This window comes from Dasypus novemcinctus, chromosome 23, assembly GCF_030445035.2.
Source record: "Dasypus novemcinctus isolate mDasNov1 chromosome 23, mDasNov1.1.hap2, whole genome shotgun sequence".
Taxonomy (NCBI): Eukaryota; Metazoa; Chordata; class Mammalia; order Cingulata; family Dasypodidae; genus Dasypus; species Dasypus novemcinctus.
This window is the reverse complement of record NC_080695.1, coordinates 57,573,825-57,579,647: the sequence shown is the minus strand read 5'-3', so window position 1 is coordinate 57,579,647 and position 5,823 is coordinate 57,573,825. Positions and strand designations below refer to the sequence as shown.

The window sequence follows — 5,823 nt, the reverse complement described above, 5'->3', positions numbered from 1 at the left end:
CCCATTGAGTAAAGAGGAGGCTAACAACCTCATCTTGTGACAATCAAATGAGACTATACTGGTTAGGTTCTTGGCATGGAGTAAGCACTCAAAAATATTCACTGTGGACCAGAGATGATATAATTTAAGAGGCAGGAAACATGGTTTTGAGTTCCTCTCAGCCATTTCCTATCCATGAACCCTTAGTAAAATTATAAATTCTTTCCAATTGTAATTTTCTCTCAAGTGCACTATTTATTGCTGAGGACCCTCTAACTATACTATTCCTGAATCCTAACATATGGATAATGAAGATAATTCATTGAGGCTTCGCTATGGAGCTCAGCTTGCCAGGGCAGTGAACTGGGCACAGTGTGGGCGACCGTGGCTGACTGCCCGGGGGTTGATGGCTGGCCAGCTGGTTGGAGGCAGGGCCAGGAGCTGAGTCGGGTGACCCAGGAAGCCAGCTGGTCAGCCTCACATCAGGCCACTCTGTTGGTACCCTCAATGATATGCCCCTCCCGCTGAGCCCCAAGCCCTGTGCTTTCTCCACAAGATGGATGGTTTTGCTGGCAGGTTTGATGATTGTACATCTGCTGCAAGTACCTCTGAAGTTCAAGATCACCTCTCAGCTCTTAAGTTATGAGTTCAACAAGAAGACAGAATCACTGTTCTGAAAGCAGCTTTGGCTGATGTTTTGAGGCATCTTGCAATCTCTGATCATGTGGCCTCAGTGAAAAAATGAGTCCCAAATAAAGGCCAGCTAGGCATTGGATAATCTATAATATTTCCATATCCTGTATAACCAATGGCAGTGCTGGAAACAGAAAACCAAGTCACACCAGTTCTGTCTCAGTTGCAAGAAAAGACACCCTTTCTCCTGGCACCAAAACTGATACAGAAAAAAGAAAGAAAAACCACAAGGACAGAGAGAGAAAAAAGAGGAATCTCATTTTAATTATCCAAGTCCACAAATTCAAGCATCACCTCCTCCTCAACCTTCTTCACAGCCTCTCCAAATATACAAACTCAAGAAAGCAAGAATTCCACTCCCACCCAAAGCATAAAATGACCACCAGCAGCTGAAAAGTCACAAAAGTCATGGGAAAATTCAGATGGTAATTGCAATAAATAATTGAGGACAGCTCCAACATCAAAATGAATATCAAAAGTTATTAAAATGCAGACAAACATATAGATGTTATCATCAACCAAGAAAGAGAGTATATTAAAATGTTTATATGAGGTGGGGCAGACACAATGTTCATTTCTTCTGACTGTGGCAACTATGATGGCATCAGAAGAGAACTGCTGCCTGAGAGGCTTAAACTGGTGTGGGTATTTAGTTGTAGAGGAAAGGGTTGTTGAGCTAATGTTTGCCTTCTTCCAACTGGCGGAACAGTTGATTCTATAGCATCAGTAGTAGTCCTATTTAATTATGAACAAAGAACTCGACGACATGACCTGGGTCATGCAGACCATGAGAAATGCCTTGCTATATGGCCTGACAAAATTAGAATTGCAACTGGACAGATTGCTGCAGTGGACAAAGGTGGAAGGCCTCTGCAATGCCATGTCAGAGTGTGGGATTCAGTTAGTCTTGCCACATGGCAAATAATTGGACTTTTGAGGGTGAAAGTGGGTGCCTGGATTTTTGAAAAACAGATTCTGGTGCTCATTTATGAATTACTGATGACCCCAGTGAGCACATGCTTGCTGTACAGGACCAGCAGAAAAAAGCAAAAAGAGCAGAAATAAGGACAACATATGATGTTGTTTTGGCTGTGCAGTTCCTCCCAACAGATGCAAATACCATAATAACATGTGGTAAATCTGTTTGTTTGTTTTTTTTCCTGAATCTAGAGTGGCAATTTCCTAACAAAAAAACTAGGAAGCTTTGGGAAATATGAAAAAACAAGTTGTGCAGTGTTCAGCATTCTTGAGGAATGGAGATGTTCTTACTGGAGACTCAGGTGGAGTCATATTTACATGGAGCAAAACCACCATAGAACCCACACCTGGGAAAGAGCCTAAAGGTATATATCAAATCAGCAAACAAGTCAAGGCTCCTGATGGCAGTGTGTTTTCACTTTGTCTGAGGAGATATGAGATGTTGTTAACAGGAGGAGGGAAAGACCGAAAAAAAATTCTGTGGGATCATGAGCTGAATCCTGAAAGAGAAATAGAGGTTCCCGCTCAATACTCAACAAATCAGAGCTGTAGCAGAAGGAAAGGCAGGTCCATTTTTAGTAGGCACATCACAAAACTATTTTACAGGGAACTTTTCATGATGGCTTCCAAATAGAAGTACAGGGTTAAACAGATGAGCTTTAGGGTCTTGCCACACAATACCTTTAAAGATTTGCTTTTGGCATGTGCTCAGGACAGTCAAGTTTTATGTGGAATTCAGTGGAACACAAGCTGGAATGGACCAGGCTCATAGATGAACCAGAACGCTGTGCAGATCTGCATCCAAGTGGCACAGTGGTGGCCATAGGAACACACTCAGGCAGGTGGTTTGTTCTGGATGCAGAAACCAGAGACCTTGTTTCTATCTGCCCAGATGGGAATGAGTAACTCCCTGTGATGTGCTTCTCAGAAGATGGTACCTTTTTGACTATAGGATCTCATGACAATATTTATCTCCACGTCAGCTCAGAAAATGGAAGAAAATACAGCAGATATGGAAAGTGCAGTTATATCACATACCTGGATTGGTCTCCAGACAACAACTATATAACGTCTAACTCAGAAGACTACGAGAGGTTGTCCTGGGACATTTCACATGGCTGCAAACTAATGAATCAATTGCATCATAAGAATATTGATCAGATGACATATGCCTGTGTACTTTCATGTCTTTGGTGTCTGGCCAGAAGGATCTGATCGGACAGATATCAATGCCCTGGTGCAATCCCACAAGAGAAAGGCAATAGTGGCTGATGACTTCTGCCAAGTTCATCTGTTTCACTATCCCTACTCCAAAACAAAGGCTCCCAGTCATAAGTTTAGTGCCCACAGCAGCCACATCACCAATGCCAGTTTTACACCCAATGACAGTCATCTGATTTCAACTGGTGGAAAAGACACGAGCATTATTCAGTGGAAAGTTGTGGAAAGATTATATTTGCCTCAGGATGAGATTGTACCAGATACTACCCTAACCAAAGCCCCCAACTCTCCCCAACTCCGCCTCCTTCTCAGCCTTTATATGAGACAGCTGAAGAAGAAAGTAGACTAAGCCAATCTCCCACACTTTGGGAGAATAGCCTGGAGCAAGTGAAGGTGGCAGCAAAGACCTCGGTGAGCTGATTTATGAACAGCTTTCCAAGACAAGCAAGGAACAGAGTGAAGCTGCTCTGACCAAGGACCAGCGGGGTCATTCACCCCTCTCCTAACACCAGAACTTCAGTGGGACGCTCTTTACTCCTTCAACCTCATGTTATTTTGTGATAGAGTTCAGATAAGAGGATGAGAAGTGATGGAGAATCACCATTGATGGAGATTTGGGTCACCAGGTAATCTGTTTTCTTCAGTAGTCTTACCTTCACTCTCTCAAATGCAGTTGACCTAAAAGTTCAGTTTGGTATACATTGAAATTTAACCAAACTTAATAGTAGGGAAAGAATGAAACATTAATTATGTCTCAGAAATTACTGTTTAAGTAGTGTAATGTAAATACTGGAAAGAAAAACAGCAGTTGTACTGATTTTTTTTTTCTTTAGGAGGCTCTGGGCACTGAATCCCAGACGTTCTGTATGGAAAGCAGGTACTCAACTGTTTGATCTACATCTGCTCCCCAGTTGTATTGATTTTTTTTTTTTTTTAGTTAGGTCAGTAAAAAGAATTTCTTTGGGAAATGGGGGGAAGAACAGAGCTTGCTCGGAAATGGAAGAGAAAGATGGAAATACACACCAAGATTTGGTGTGGGCCCTGTAGGCAGAGAAAACTGTACTGATTTTAATTTACTCTCCTTGTTATCTGAACGTGTGTTCTTCAAGAACAACCAGATGTATCACAAACACTGTTACTCATCTACTGTGCTACTTTTATTCCCCCTATACAGAAAACAAAATTAGGGGGAAAAAGTGCTTATTGAGATATCCTCCCACTCCAAATGTCTAATGAACATGTTTTAATTAAGAAAAGCTTTAGTAATGCCATGTGCAATAATGTTGCCTTCTTGAATAATAATGCCATTTTCTTACACTACCAGTATCTGGATGTGCTTGTTAGTCTAATCTGTAGGTGCTGCCTTTTCTAAAGGTGTAGTGAGGAAGAGTTCCTTAACATCTTGTGTGCAAAATGTTGTCCTAAAATGAAGAAAGCATTCATTTGTTAAAGAGCTTTGAATGTATATTAAACCACTGATACTCAGAAGCAATGGATTCCACCAAGGGCTCCTTTACTAGCCTAGGCATTTTTGAATGTTTGGCCTTTGAATGAATGGAAAGGAAAGAAACCATATTCCTATAAAACTAAACTGTAATAATAGCCTGGCTACTTTTAGCTTAGCCTTTCATCATAATTGTTTCCTCAATAATAGATGAAATATGAATATACAGTAAACATGTGACTGTACCATTGCTTGAAATTGGTTTAGTTATAATTTTTATACAGTTTAATTTTTAAAAATTAATTTATTGAAGTATATCACTCATACATAAACATACATAAACAATAAGTGTATTATAATAGCTGTGAACTTACAAAACAAACATATATAAAATCATACAGGACTCTCATAACTCGCCCTACCACCAATAACTTGCATTGTTGTTAAACCTTTTTAACTAGTGGTTAAAGAGCATTGTCAAAATATTACTACTAACCAAAGTATTTTCCTTATTATTATTATTATTATTTTTAAGATTTATTTATTTATTTAATTCCGCCCCCCCCCCCCCTTCCCCAGTTGTCTGTTCTCGGTGTCTATTTGCTGCGTCTTGTTTCTTTGTCCGCTTCTGTTGTCGTCAGTTGCACGGGAAGTGTGTGCGGCACCATTCCTGGGCAGGCTGCACTTTCTTTCACGCTGGGCATCTCTCCTTACGGGGCGCAGTCCTTGCACATGGGGCTCCCCTACGCGGGGAATAGCCCTGCATGGCAGGGCACTCCTTGCACGCATCAGCACTGCACATGGGCCAGCTGCACACGGGTCAAGGAGGCCCAGGGTTTGAACCACGGACCTCCCATGTGGTAGACAGATGCCCTAACCACTAGGCCAAGTCTGTTTCCCCCAACCCTATTATTATTATATTTATATCATTTATATATGAACATACATAAACAATTAAGTGTATAGTAAAAGATGTGATATACAGTTTAATTTTATGAAAGGATAAGATACTCAACAAAGTGCAATTCTTTTTTACAGAAGTGTGAATAACAGTGACAGTAATTTTTTTATAAATTGCACACTTAACAGACTTGCTTATATGGTAATTTTTCTCTGCTAGAGTTGCTATAAGCCATGCAATTCTAATAAGGCTACCCACTGCTCTTTAGGTCAGTGCATATGTAAGCATTGGGAAGTTGCTCTTTAAAGTTTTGTCAGACAATTGCATTTTCCTTAAGTACACGTTTCAGTCTTTAAAAATAATTACTGGTAAATATGCATTTCCTAACTATTTGTTTATACTTTGATTATAAAAAACTTTTTGTTTTAATTTATTTTTAAACTTGCTGCTTTGTTTTGACTTTTTTGGGCGGGCTCAAGTTAAGAAACTTTGGATGTGTTCAGAAGTCTTAAGTGTAAGTATGCAAGCATTTTACATGACTGTGCCACTCCAAAGAGCTTCAGAACCATCATTTCCTTCTAGCATCTTCTCAGGACTAATGCAAATC

General features: G+C 40.3%; 1 pseudogene; it reads left to right on the top strand.

Annotated features, from left to right (window-relative positions):
* Nucleotides 1–535: 535 nt before the first annotated feature.
* LOC101415663 (echinoderm microtubule-associated protein-like 4) lies at nt 536–3,377 on the top strand (annotated as a pseudogene).
* Nucleotides 3,378–5,823: the final 2,446 nt, after the last annotated feature.